Here is a 15,471-nt window from a genome sequence, read left to right on the forward strand (position 1 = left end):
GTCAAAGATAATCTTGTCAATATTATTAAACTCAAATTTAAAAAATATAGATGTAATAAGGTATTTTCTCCACTGTAATACTTGCAGCAGAAATACAGATAAGTCAAAACCAGAGGGGAAGATATTGTGGTAAGGAGCCTAAACCTGTGTTTTCAAGATGCTGGCCTGCATCTTCTTTGGTAAAAGATTAAGGACTGCTTAAAACGTTTCCTTAAAAAGATAGGAAAATTTTTAAGTGCACATAATTTCTACAAGTGTTATTATTTTAATGGTCTTATGCCATAAGTATGTTGTAGTGCATACTAATTATAACATTTACCTGCATATGCACATTCTCCAGCTTGCTTTTTACTTCATGGTTGCCAGCTATCCTGAAAAATACGCCTTTTAGTCTATCTGTAACTACCCTAAGGTTCCTGATTTTTTTTCCTTTTAGACAATAGTCTATATGATTATTTTTTGACCTAGTCTCACCACACAGAATTGCATGAGTCACATAATCAAGCCATAAACCAAGCAAGTAATTTTGTATGTTTTTGCTGTATTTCTGGTTTCCTTTCCAACTCTGCATCACCTCAGGCATCAACAAAAAAATGTTTTAGTGTTACTACTTTTAACTTTTCAAGATTAAAAAAAACCACTTATGGTCACACGGTGAATTGGAATAACTGAGACAGTATTATGTTCTCATTTGTCAGTAAACCTGATAACATTTTAAATAAGAATTGGGTGCCAGATGACTGTTCTGCAACCAATTCTGGAACAAATTTCTGTATAATCTAGTGAAAGTGCTTTGGAGATCCTTGCCAGCAAGGCTTTCTAATAAGATATTCATGAGTAATTAGAAATCTATAGACATGATTAAATCTTAATCTACAATCTGCAGGATGAATGTTTAGACTGAACTATGGCAAACTGGCAGAGAACTCAACTGGAGATGCCTCTGTATGTTCAAAAATTTGGCTAGCATTTGTCAAAGCTGAAGCTCTGATTTATTTGTGAATTCCTCAGACTGCACTGGTTTCCACTGGACAGATAATTCATAAAACAGACTGCTAGCTCAGTTCCACAGCCCTCCACTTACAGCCCTGACTGCTTGAGAACCAGTATCAAATATTTTACAGAAGGTGGGCATAAATTGGTTATTTCTAATGAAAACTTTGGACTATCGTTGCACCTCTTAAATAATGGATGTAATTTGCCTGGTCTTTATTATTTAAAAGGTCATTTACATGATACATATGTACTACACAAGCTACCCAGTAGGTAATTATACTTAGTCAAGCAGAGTTCTCACTAACTTTCATTTTTTCCTCAATAGCAAGCAGTTGCTCTGTAAGTAATGCCACAGCAATACCATAAAGCTCTGGGAATAGCTGGTTCTAAGCAGCCTGGAAATGGTTACAACTGTAAACAACAGAGACTTTGACTGAAACTACTGAAAAATTCATTTTCTCTTGTTGTTATAAGAGATGTATTGGCTTACAGAAGTGCACTTCATAGCCAGGACAAAATCTCCCAACTCTACACATAGAGTAGCATTCCAGTTCCACAAAAGCTATGCACTTCACACAATATGAGGAATGTAGTCTAATAATAAGCTAAAGATAGGCTAACACTAAAAAGGTGTTTAAAGAAACTGCTTCTATAACTAGCTAGGCAATTACAACATACATAGCCACTATGCTGATAGGCAGAGCCGCACTGAACACAAGAAACATTTCATTTCTCTAATAATTGTCAGCTAAAGATTTCAGAGCTTTGGAAAAATATATAGAAATATCCATCTTACACATAAGAAAAGAAAGCACAGATAGACTTAGGAGAGCACAAATTGCCAGAAAAGGATACAGTAAAATCTTTGTTCCTTGGTCAATCTAATAAAATTAAAATTCTCCAAAATTAATAGAAAGACTCACAGATCACTATATTTAGCCTTGGTTCAAATCCATACTGCTGGTTTTAAAAGACTATGAAGACCTAAGGTGTCATCTTGAATTATCTATGCTTCTCTTTTAGCAGCCAGCAAGCCTAAAAGAAGAACTAGCATAAAATAAACTACCAAAGGAGAAATTACAAGTAAAATCAGGTACATGTAATTGTACTTGCTATACAAAATGTGGAGATGACCCTTAAAAATCACCAATTAAAGTTTTCCTAAACTGAGAAATAGTACTTTGCTAGACATGCTCATGAATCTTCTGGTATTTAGAATGTCTTCGTAGAGGAAAGAAATCTGAATATAATATGAAAATAAATGAAAGTACATTTGGAAAGATCCTCTTAATGTTTATTATAGAAAAGATAATACTACCTTTTAGGCAACAGGGTTTCTCAATTAATATTCATTCCCTAAATTAACTGGATCATGAATTTCAATATTTCAAATTAATCTTTCTCCATTGCAAAAATCAAACAATCAAACTGACAAGGATGAGCATTCAGATGGCTTGTGTAATCCCGATATATGTACAAGCATTAAGAAACAGTCTTTAATAATAAAATCATATATTAGAGTTTTCAGCAGGACCCACTGTCTCTTCTCTGCAGGTGATTCACTGAAGTTTTGCCTCTTTCAGAGAAAGCTCAGAGTTCCTGTGTGATACTACATAAGGTATCAAATACAAACTTTTCCTTAGTGATCAATAGTGCCATGTAATTTTCAGTTTACACACTTGAGATGCTGAGAAAGATATCTAGACACAAGAAAAACACACCTGAAGTTGAAGTAGCAAGTGCTGTTTTCTGAACACGGTATGTACTATATGATCTGAAGGGCTCTAAAAATCCAATCTTATGTCTTAAAAAGTGCATCCAAATTTGGTGAATTATTCTGACCTTAATCTCTGTCAGTTCCCCATCTGTAAAATAGAGATAATACTGCATCCCTCATTGGGGTTTTGTGGAGATAAATTTAATTTAAAACCTGTGAAGCACTTGGATACAGCAGTGATGAGCAGCACAGAAAAGCCTATGAGGAAATTAATAATTCTGACTTCTGAGCAGCATCTGAACGATGCGCTGTAAATAAGGCTTAGGGCCACATATCAAACACTGAGGATAAAACAACATCTTGAATAGCTGCTCATTAATTGAGTACTGTCCATCTCATGTACTGAGTAAGGAAGACATCTTCTGGAAAAGTCTTATGCATTCTTATAGCTAAAGACTTCATCATAATGCATATGCATAAGAGAAGCTCAATTTAGGTTGCAATGCCAACCTTAATGTTAACACCCTCTTCCCTCAACTGCTTGTTTTTGCATTCTTAATAATGTTCTCTCCATGCAGTTTGTACGTGTAACATTTATATACAAAGAATGAATTATGATCTCATTGTGCATCTCTGATTTCCATGCACAAGTGGTAATGAACAAAGCTTGGGTAAAAAAATTCCATTAGAAAAATAAAATACCAAGCTTGCCTAGGCTTGGTAAATTCAGCAGGGCTTCTACTGAATTTTCTCTTCAATTGCTTGAAATGGTCCAAGTGCTACTTCTGTTAACACTTACTATATATTACCATAAGAGACTTGGGAAGGTAAAACATAGCAGGGGACTGTCGTTTCAGTTTTTATCAAAGGCATTCAATTTTAATTCTCAACAATAACAGCAGCTGACATGTTCCCTTTGCTAGTTCCTGTGAAAATAAATCAGGCAGGAATTAAGCTAGAAGTACACATGGGAATCAAGGACAAACAGCATTTCCCCAACATGCTCTGCAGTGCCTTCTTCCAAAAAAAGCCCCTCTGCACCTTGTAGGAGCAGGTGATGGCCGATCTTGTGAGGGTTTATATGCAAGTTCTTTTCCGGTGATAACTGCCTCCTCCAGACTGCAGGTACATGCTCTTGAGGCAACAGATACCATTGTGAAAGCCCTCTGACAGCACAGCTCTTGCAGAAAGAGCCCTAAACAAACAATCCTGCCATCTGACCCGAGACAGTAGAAGCTGGACAGTTTCCAGTCCTGATTTCATTTAGATGACATGTAAGTTGCTCATTAAAAGCAAGAAGAGTTACACCTAGCAATAGAACATCAGAACCAGATACTGCAAGTTTCAGCTCAAGGAGTTTCCTAGAACTCAAGTACTAAACCACCATAACGTATTCAAGTTAAAATGAAATTTTTGAATACTAAATCATTTTAAAGTGATCACCTATTTACTGACTGTTTGAAAAAATAGTTTTCCCAGAGACTAATTGTACAAAACCTTAAGAAAATATTACTCTCTTTTAACTAATTTCATCTGTGTAAAATTATCAATGGTCTTAAATATCACCAAGATAAGTGAAATCTATTATATTCCAGCTAAAATATCCGTCTTCAGACAGTACTTAGAAGACATTCGTTGTTCAAATTGACATCAAATTCACTATATTTTGTCAACAGATCTTACACGTTTATAACAATTTTTATAGTAATATGAAGCCAGAAGTTGTTGTACCTAGAATATTCTGTCTTCTCAAAAGGGCAACAGAAAGCCAACATCTTTTAAATATTTAATTAGGACTAAAATCAAATTTACATAGTAGTATGCCACATTTTCAGCTAGTGATGAAGACAAACATCTCTGCATATTATCAGTATTTGAAAGAGTAGTCATTTCTATTTCACTTTGCTTACAGAATGTCTCCAGAGGTTTTCACACTATTGTGCATCATTTCAGATGCTTCTTTTAGTTTTTTATTTAACTAGTTCATTGTTGATATAATTTGGGACATTACAGTTTCAACAGTAAAATATTTGGTACTTGATCAAAGTTTGAGATATGCCCTAAAATAATTGTATTTGCCTTTAGCAAACATTTTATTTGAGTTTTGAACAAAACTGCTGATGGAAGCTGATGAAAATTACTCCAGCTTGAAATGCACTGACAGATGTGCTATCTGGCAAGGGATTTCCCTGGAAATTTTCTAATTTTCTTTCACTAATTTAGAGAAGGTTTATTTAAAATCTGTTAGAATGTACTGAAGTACAGGGTCACATAATACCTGGTCATGGGAAGAAAAGGAAAATGTAGCTGAGAAACCTAAGCTCTGGCATCTTGAAATGGTAAAAATTTGTCCAGAAACCAGAAGTCTTTTAAATGATCTAACATTTTCTACCAAAAAGAAAAGAAAAAAAAATTAAACCCTATAATTTAATCACAGAATTAATAAAAAGGACATGCATTTCTCACTTTATGAGCTTTTGGAAAGAAGGGAAGTGAAAACAAAATCCATAGAAAGCTTTCTCATATTTCCTCTCTACTGAAGAAGTACTTAATTGCCAAGAAACCAAATTTCGGTAAACAGCAACAAATATACAAGCACACAAACACTTCATAAAAAAGCACTATGGAAATCTTAACATATTTCAAAGTTATGGCTTGTAGAAACTTTAGAAGTTCACACACAGATATTATTGCCTGGCAGGAAATCTGTCTTTTCCCAAGTCAAACTGGTATGAAATCAAAGAATTTAATCATTAATCATAAAACCCAAAATGACAGCATGGCCAGAACAAACAAAAACCCCCTTACCTTCAAACTTCAGTTAGCTAATAATTTTCTTTTTTCCGACAGCATTATAACCAGCTGAACTGTGCATTTCCCTCTCCCCCCAGCATCAGAAGATCATTAAGTCAAAGGTGCAGAGAGAAGTAGTAGCTATTTTTATTAGAACTCCTATGCAGTCTAAAAATGTTGGCTAGAAGGGTTCTATGCAAATGTCGCCTCCCACCTTGGGACAAAAGAGTAACTATTGCCAACACTACATCATTTCAACCATGACTTTGGCCAACTGAATCTCCAAGGACGGACATTCCACAACCAGTCCCAGAAATCTGTTCTTCAATATGGGAAAAAAAGGTAGATTATGAATGACCATTGAAGGAAAAAATCATTAGGTTTCCACCAATAACATCACAAGCCTTATGGTGCAGCAGGTTCTTACATTAGATAAATATTACTCCCTCAACTTGTTAAATGGCATCTTGCCACAGATGGCTTCCTAATAATCATTAAAAACATGGAAGGCTGTGTTTTTCCCATCCTCTTCCTATCTCTTTCCACTGCTTCCTTGAATGACTAGCACGAGCAAAAGTATCCACATCCCCTACACTGAAAGTACTTACGTGTGTGCTGAAGAAAGCTCCTTTCATATTGTTGTAGTCAAGTTCTTACAATGATATTGGAAAAACCTTTCTCTGCAGTAGAAATAGGTAAAGTAGCTCATATTTTGCTATTTGATTAAAACAAGATGTTTGTACGCATATATATGTATCAACACATGTGAACTGCCAGACATACATCATTCTGTCTCCTGTATCAGTTAAATCTTCAAAAATTTAAAACTTCACAAATTAATGCAGTTTAATAGGTAATCACTTCCAAGGAAAGATTTTCTTTGACAGTAAGTTTTAACAAGTAATTCTTATTCTTGTACTCTCTGAAGTAATTGCACTAACAATCTAACCTGAGTTAATCCAGGTTATTTAGTATTAATCTTGATAATTGATTCTCATTTTAATATATGCTTATTAACTTTGCATTGCACAAGTTGAGCAAAGGTCCTACCCACTGGCAATCCAACATGCTCTCTACATGCTCCCCTTTGACCTGTTCAATAGCCCTTGAATGAGTGATATAACATAGGAGTACACTTTCCAGTATCACACTGCTAGAGCAGTGTTAAAGCACAGAAACCCACATCCACAAAACCGAACATTTCCTGAATACAATGTTTCAAGTGATTAAAACACTTGGAGATTTTCTTTTGTTGTTTTGCTTGCATGTAACACACTCTTAATGTATTTAGCTAAATGGAAAGTGAAACTCAAAAGCTACAGAGCAACATGCAGCAAAGTATTCCAGTTCTATACGTAGAACATACGTTCCAAGCTGTGATGGACCTATGTGTTAACTTTGAAGAATGGAATTTGGGGCCTTACTCTAAGATGTAGGACTGATATTTTGTAATTGATTGTTTTAACTGAAGAATATATACAGGTTGCTATAGCAATAACTAATCTGTATTCCTACAGGTGAATACTTTACTCAAAATTATTACTTTTACAAAGTACTTTGATATGCATCTCTGCAGAATGTCCAGCACAGGATACTACAGCTCTAGATTTGCTCAGATGCAGCTTCTCAGTTTGCACCTGTGCCCTGGACATTTGCACTATTAAAGCAGGCTAGTACGCTTCTGGAGTCTTTGCATTACTGATAAAGAAGCTACTCTGCAGAATTAGCAATTTGGGATGAGTAATCTTGGATGAAAGAGTCACATAATCTCATAAGAGGTCCCTGAAGCAATTGCATCTCTTGAAATGTGATTTGAAACTCAAAAGCAGTGTGGGGAGCAGCCACATTCCCCCAGAGTGAACACTTCTAGGTCTGTGCATGGGGGCAAACAGAGCACAAGGACCCTATTTTGCAGGAGATTGACCTTCTGAAAGGCACAATGAGGGAACCATGCTTGTGCCTACCCTACTTGGATGGATAGTGAGGTTATTTACTGGGCAGGCTAAACTTTTTTCTCCAATTTCTACATGTCCATAGAGAGAAGCTGGCTAAATTTGCAAAACAGCTTTTTATTTAAAGAAGAAATATACATATGATGAATTATTTGGAGCACCACACTTCATGTGAGAATTCTGAAGACAAATCAGAGCATATTATTAGTATGTCATTTATTTTACTAACATTTGGTGCACACATATATATGCCTATACTCACTCAATAACATGAGGAAAAAAAGGCAGTTCTATTGCATACATTATGTCATTATTTCTATGTTGGAGAAAAACCTCGGTAAAGCATGTTTCTCCAGCTATTTACAATGCCTTTTATCTTTCCCATACAATGGTATTCCCTATCCCTACTGAACACAAACATACACAGTCAAACATTTATGGGGTACAAGGCACCAGGAGCCAGAGCTATTACTTTCTCGAGTTCAGAATGTAGAATTTACCCACGCTGGTGCACGGTGTTCAGGGAAAAGACAGAAGAGAGCAGGATGATAGATGAATCTGGACTGAGCAATCCTTTTTTCCGCAAATAGATCTTGCTAATACAGTAGCATATGAACGATCAGTTCTTCCCCAGAGGCAACCCTGTCCCCCAACAAATGAAGGTATGGAATCTGACATGACAAATATTGATTTCCCTCGAGGAATTTATTTTCCAAACACAAGTGAAGTATTATCTCAAATCAGCAATCAAACCTCAGCAGCAGTTTGCATTTAAAGACATTTAAAACTACTATACTGTAGTGCATATAATATGTAAATAACTAGGTAAGCCTAAGTGCAATATGTATTTACACACAATTCTTTAATGCATTAGATGTAAGTGTTGCCACACTTAATTCCTTCTGAATCAACACAGTTTTAAATTAATTTCTTGGTTTATTTTGTTTTAATTTACTAAAGGCACAATCCAAAGCCTTATGACAGGAAGGAAAATTTCCCATCACACTAGAATCAACTTAAGATATGTTCTCAGAAATCCTACTTATCACATCAATATTGTAGATCTAGTATCTGCTATCATTTAGTGCCACTTCACTCACATAAAGTTAAACTAGGTAAATTTTCCATAATTTATTTTATTATTTGAAAAAATTTATAGCCTATTTCATCAGTCAATGGTATGGATGTCCCAGATGTGACACTAGTATTTGACTCAGATTTAAATTATTTTAATAAAGTTCCCCAAACTTGAAAAGGAATAAAAAGTAGATTACAAATGGATATACCTATTCCATTCAAGAACACATACTCAAGATTCATCCTATACCTTCAACATGAGTATATCAAAACAATAATATGAAATAACATGGAAACTGGAAAATTTAATTCTTAAGTGGTATATACAGCTCTCTGACATTCCTCTGATGAATAAAGGGCTTCTACTACTAATCCCCTTCTAATTTATTCCATTAACTCATTGTCTATTTGCACAATTTATTTGAACTGCCTATTCAGGGCAAAGAGTGATTTCTGCAATCAAAAGTAACCCTAAGACGATACTAGTTAATTTTCTGTGTCATCTGATTAACTTTCAGCAGTATGTGTACTCTTTCACTGTTACAGCTAGCACATTTTACATTAGTTTTATAGCAGAAAAATGTTTATATACAAGAAGAGCAAGACCAAACCAAAGCAGAATTTTTGCATTCGTAAGTATCAGTTGGAAAAAATAAAAATAAAAATGCTCTAAACCAAAAACTTATTATCCTCAAATGTCCTTTTGTACCAAGATGACCCAGGAACAGTTTCTTCTCAGGCAATTATTCAAGTGAGGAAGAAGAATCATACAATGGTCGTGCTTATCAAGCTTACACTCAAAACTCACAATCTATGGATAGTATTGTTTCAGTATTCAATCTGCCAACTTCTACCTCAAAATCTCAATTCCAAATCAGAGCACTTGAATACTTTATCTAACAGACATGTCTTCTCACAAATTATAAATAAATTTTTAGATTTATTTATAGTGTCAAAAATACTTAGGCCAAATTAATAATATTTTCCTTAACCTACACAACTACAAACCAAACTCCATTCATCTATCAAAATTGAATGCATACTTTACAGCAGAAGCAAGCTAGACTATACCAGACTAACTTCCTTGGTCAATAAAATCTGGTTTTTTCAATGGAATATACACAAATATTTTCTCTAAGCACTGGAAGGTCTGTCCACAAGGACAACTGTTATAGGAATTTTCTTATGATTGTTTCCAAACTATGAACAGAAAACTGAGCCCTTCAGCATCCACACCAGCTCCACTGAACATATACTGTTTCCACTCTACGAGATGACCCATGGGATTCTATGATCCTCTAGCAACTGGCAATACCAACATCTCAAATGCAGCCCAACTTTTAACAGTATTTTTCGTTTGCATATATTTGTGCACATTTCTGTTCAAAAAGTTACTAAGAAATTGAAGCAAATGTGACAAGTTATAGTCAAAGGAATAGATTGAACTACCAATCTTAGACTGAAAAAAAGAAAGGAATATGATGGCACAGTTCTTGGAAGACCATTTAGAAAACATCACCATCTTGCCTTTGCTTACCTCTTCCCCAAAATTGTAAGCAAAGTTAAGATTCAGGTGTACAAAACAAAACTACCCACAATGCAAGAAAGCAAAAAAAAGTGACAGTAAACTAAGTAAACATTCAGTAAACTAAGCAGGAAACCTGAATAATAAAACAGTGTGAATTGTTCATTATAAAGGTCAGTTGAGAACAAGTGATTTGGGGTATATGAAGTTGGGCACTGTTTAAGAACATGTTGCAAGCTCACAGAAGGTCATACCTCAAACAGAAATTAGGTCAGATTGATTTAAAAAAAAAAAAAAAAACCTAACGTGGTTTAGATGAGTAGTGAGAGATACATAATGAATGGAAGAATGTAAAGCTGTCCCCAGCAATACATATGCGTCAGGACTAAGAAACTGCGTAACTCAGCAGAGAAAAAAGAAAAATAAAGAAAAAATGAATGGCCAGCAGAATTTAGGACATTAAGAAAGATTTCATTAAGAACACAGAATTTATAAGTGTGCTGTAAATCTGCATGGTTTGTGGCAGAAGTATTAATAGAAATAATAATACAGAAAAAACCCAAAAGTATTCACTAAGTATTAGTCCTCAGGAAAAAGCTAGATGATGCAGTTGCAGGGTGAGGTGCTTTCTACAGCAGTAATTAGGGAGAGAAAATTAATCAACAGTTGCTGAAATTAAATAGAGTTGGATAACTTGCATCCCAGAATTTTGACACAGCTAGCCAGGCAGCATCAAGAGTGTCAGAAAAAGATTACATTGCTAAGCTTTAAAAAACAAGCAAGGAAAAACAAAATCCACAAATTGGGCAACTCAGATAATTATATTCTTTTTAGCCTTAAATCAGCTAATGGCAAAATACCCAAATGTTTGCTATACAACTTTACTAATAAGCAATTAAAATAAAGTGAAACCAACACCATTTGAGATGGATTTATGGGAAATAAAGTTAGCTATCCAGAATCTAACTTTTTTTTTTTTTTTAATTGCATTTGAAAGCTTGACTGATAAAAAAGGCTACATCTTCAAAATGTTTCCAAAAAACAACTTAGCAGCTCAGGACATTTTTCATTAAGAAACTGGAATTATGTAAAGTCAACATGAAATACACAAAATGTATTTTCTTTAAAAAATCATTAATAGACATCAATAAACAACTGTAAATAAGAATCATCTGGTTTTAGATGAACACTGCAGAATTTGGCATTTAACCCCATACTAACATCTTTTCTGGTATTTAAAAGGAAACTTAAATCATTGCAGATAAGGCTTATGCATAATAGGCTGAAGAATGCTCTGTATTACAGTAGGACACTAATGTTAAGCAAGAAAATGGGTTGACTGGGAAAGCTGAGCAAAGAAAAGTAAAGGCTGTGCTAAACATCAAGTTTAACAAAAATTATGTTGTCATATTTGTATCTTAAGAAACTACACTGAGAATCAGCAGTTTAGAAGAGGCCTAGAGTCATCAGAATTAATCTCACAGACCTCGCAGCAAAGGTTTAGCATCATCACTGGACGTGCACACAGGGAAATCCCAAGCACACAAATGGATGTTAAACTACTTTCTGTATTTGACTCTGGTACAGCCACAGCTGGAATAGGGCCTTATTCAAGGATTTATAATTTTTTAAATGAGGTGGATATATGGGAGAATATTCAAGCGAGACAAACACAACAAATCAATTAGAAAACATACTTTGCAAAAGGGCACAGAACTCCATCTATCTTGCTTATTGAAGGGAAACTTGAGGACTGTCTTGAGTGCAAAAGCAGCTACGAGCCACACAGATCTTCAAAATCTAGAAACACAAAGGTATAAAAGCTTCTACTGATGGAAAATGGTAACTATTAAAAAAGATCAGCTTAGAAATTAAGTGCATGTTTTGTTTGGTGTATTTCTCTTAAGGATAATTTATTATTTGAATAAATTACCAAGAGCAGTGATTTTCTATCAAGAGTAGTAAAGATAAGATGTTCTTCTGAAAGATCTAATTCAACTATTAATTCATTTGGGGAAGTCATGTGGCTTTGCCTAGTGACTGTGGAAGCCAGACTAAGGTGACCACTCTGGTGCCTGCCCCTCTAAACTAGGAAATAGTTCCTTTAAGCAAGCGTACTGCTGTACATAGCAGGTTCATCAATATTTTGGTGCTTTTAGTGTCACGATAATGATCATTGAGCAGACAGGTGTGGTAGAGGACTGAGTAAATGAGGTAATTTGTAATTAAAATTAAATGCAAGTTTAATTTGTTACACCTTTGATTCTGTTATGAATGCTAGTCCAGTACTTACATAATAACCCACATTAATCAACATTATCTTTGCACCTTTTTAAAAACTTGGTATGCAGCCTCTTTTCTCAGTGCCAAAAAGGTCTGCCACCACAAGCAGAAAAACAGTGATTTACATTTACTTCCAAAATACAACTTAAAGAGTTCGGGATGACTGTTGGAAGGCTGGTCGTCACTAATCATACATATGTCTTTATTTGCAATCAGGTGTAAAACTAAATTTAAAAAGCTGATTACAGTGTAAACAATACTTAAAACTAAGTACAATATTTTGGTTTGTAAATAAGTAAACAAACATTTGGCTTTTTCTCTCTTCAGTCTCTTCTTTCAAAATTATTTAGTTTGAACTGGGCAAAGCTTATTCAAGTGAAAACAAACAAGGCAGATGGTTAAACGTCTGTATTGTCTGGAATTCCATCAACTTACCAGCTACCAAATTACCATGAGGTACAATTGCTCATCACCAGTACCAGAAAAATTAATTAATCCTTGGAGAGTTGTATAAAACAGCACATGGAGCAATGGCCTTTCATCTCCACTGGTCTTTTTTAAGATTAGATTCCCAATGAAATCCATACAACATATTTCTAAATTTTCATAGAGATTCAGCTGCTGCTGCCACCACCATATGTCACAGTGCCTCTCTAGGCAGAAGAAAGTGATGTTTCTGGAGTATAGAGACTGATGCAGAAATGCACTTATGCACTTTTTTTTTTTCTTAAAAAAAAAAAAAAAAAAAGGTCATTCCTATTCCAGACAACACTCAAACATGTGTTGGGGCTTCTGATTAATTTCAATGCCATCTAAAATATAAGCACTATTCTAAGCAGAAAACCTTTGAAAATTTTTGGGAAGGACATGCCAACTTAGAACCAACAGAAAAGCGCAGCAGCATTTTTTGGATCTTTAAAGTAGATCAAAGCATGCTCATATATTCCATTACAGCAATGGCTGTACGATTCTATGGAAAAAAAGAAAAACAATAAAAGTGTGTTTCTGCCAACTTCTGAAATGCATATCCACATCCTATAGGGCTGGTGCAAGGCCTATCAAAGATCTAATAAAGGTCTCCAGGCATCTCAAGACGAAGTTACTCCAGAAAAAGCTTTACTACAAGGGTATGCTAGCACATACTAACCACATCCTACCTCTAGTTAGGGCAAAAGGTGGATGCAATTCTTACAGACATGTGTAAGCCAATGCATTCCAAGATAAGTCTAAAAAGTACAAAAGGAAAATCAAGTTACATATAAGAAAACCAGCCTACATACAGAGCCCAGTTACACGTCACCTGATTGAAACTCTTGCAATAAGAAAGGCACATTTGAACAGAGGCTATTACCTCCAAATAACCCAAATTTCTTGACAAACTATAAAACCCAATTTACATGTTATTTACATGGCAATCATTTCTTTGATTCTGAAAATGTAGCCATCTTTGGGATAAGACACAGTGGTTATACCACCAATCCAGAAAACTGTATCTTCAGCTAGCAGTGATTAGCAAAAACATATAAGCTTATGGGCTCCAACCCCCTTAAAGGGGAACCAAAAGTACCACTACTAAATCTCTTGCAAGAAACCAGCACTTAGCAGACTACAGTTGTTCGTACTATCTATATGTCTCTATTGTCACCTACCCACCCACATCCAGCCTTAGGTTTTTTAGGGAAACTTAAACATTCCTCTGGTCCAGAGAGCCATCTCCAGCAGAACACTATGGGGCTCCTGCTTTCTTTATGCTCCTTTCATTAGGATGTGGAGACGAAAAAGTCATTTCTCAGCATTACAGCAAAACTAAGATCCTAGACAAAAAAGGAATGCTGGGCAGCAGCTTCAACATAAACACTGGAAAGAAAAAGAATTTGCCATCTAATTCCACAAGCTGAAGAGATGGATTCATAAACAGAGGCCCATGAGTGACAGATGATTTGGCCAATGCCAAATATTGCTTCAGCAAAAAGTAAGTGAGGCAGGTCTCCTGAGAGCCAGAAAAACAGTTTACCCACATTTAGCAGGCAAAATAGCAAAGACTAGTGACTCCTAACACACATACACACGCATAAATGCCACACTCCTTTAGAATTTAAAACTGAACTTTATTAGCCTCCCACTGTAATGATTCCAGAGTTTTGAATAGGAAAGGACCTTACTTAAAATGTCTCACTTTGCCTGAAGAGAACCATTATAATGATTACACTGTTGTATAAATACCTCTGCTCAGGGCACGTCTTCATTTGTTTAAAAACAGAAGTCTTGTTAAAATGCAGCTTACTTTTTACTACAGGACAGAGTATAAAAAGAACTGTCTTAGCAGGAGGCCCTGTACTCTTCAGGGATTGAAAAGCAAAGAAAAGAAAACCCAGAAACCTAGCAGCCTTAGAGTCAGTACTCCGGCCTCTTGGAAACAGGTATAGACATCAAGAAAAAGAAGATTAGTAGCCCTTTAGGCAAGGCTTAAATCTTGATTTTATCTATCACAAGGCAAGAACAAAAAACAGTAAGAAAAGCTAAAGAGTGAGCTCTGTCTAATTTATATTTCCACATTACTAAAAATTAGAAAGGTACAATGTTCCCTAAGAGAGAGGATAAATTTCTAATTATTCAAATTTTTAAATTTAAGCATATCAGACCTGAGCTCTGGATCCAGAACTGCATTTGAGGCTAATCCTCAAATGTATCCATTCCCCATTCATGATACCATTTACGCAGATATTTATCTTTCAGTCCATGCTTATGTGTTATTCTAAGTCATGTGTGAATTAATTTTCTATAATAAAGGAAATAATTATAAAAATATACATACTTCATATTGAGTTTTCTGTATTTCAGATTTTTTGAGAAAAATCAGGGAAATTATTGTTCTGTAAATTCACCCCACTATGTGGGGAACACAGACCAACTACAGCAGCACTCAAAATACATGGGTTTTTTTAATTCCTGGAGAACTGCAGCCCATGGGAAGGACTCACATTGGAGAAGTTTGTGGAGGACTGTCTCCCGTGGGAGGGACCCCACGGTGGTGCAGGGGAAGAGTGAGGAGTCCTCCCCCTGAGGAGGAAGGAGCGGCAGAGACATTGTGTGATGAACTGACCCCAACCCCCATTCCCCGTCCCCCT

At 35.4% G+C, this 15,471-nt stretch overlaps 1 protein-coding gene across 6 annotated transcripts in view; it reads right to left on the reverse strand.

Moving 5' to 3' along the window:
- The window catches only part of FHIT (fragile histidine triad diadenosine triphosphatase), a 632,955-nt gene that overhangs the window by 446,468 nt on the left and 171,016 nt on the right, over positions 1 to 15,471 (reverse strand). Inside the window, exon 4 of one of the 6 annotated variants that reach the window (XM_052778551.1) lies at positions 11,758 to 11,860. The exons of the other annotated variants lie outside the window; for them this stretch is intronic. The gene's annotated coding sequence lies outside the window, so the exon portion shown is untranslated. The remainder of the gene's footprint in view (positions 1 to 11,757; positions 11,861 to 15,471) is intronic. 6 annotated transcript variants of the gene reach the window in all.

Source organism: Harpia harpyja, chromosome Z (assembly GCF_026419915.1).
Source record: "Harpia harpyja isolate bHarHar1 chromosome Z, bHarHar1 primary haplotype, whole genome shotgun sequence".
NCBI lineage: Eukaryota > Metazoa > Chordata > Aves > Accipitriformes > Accipitridae > Harpia > Harpia harpyja.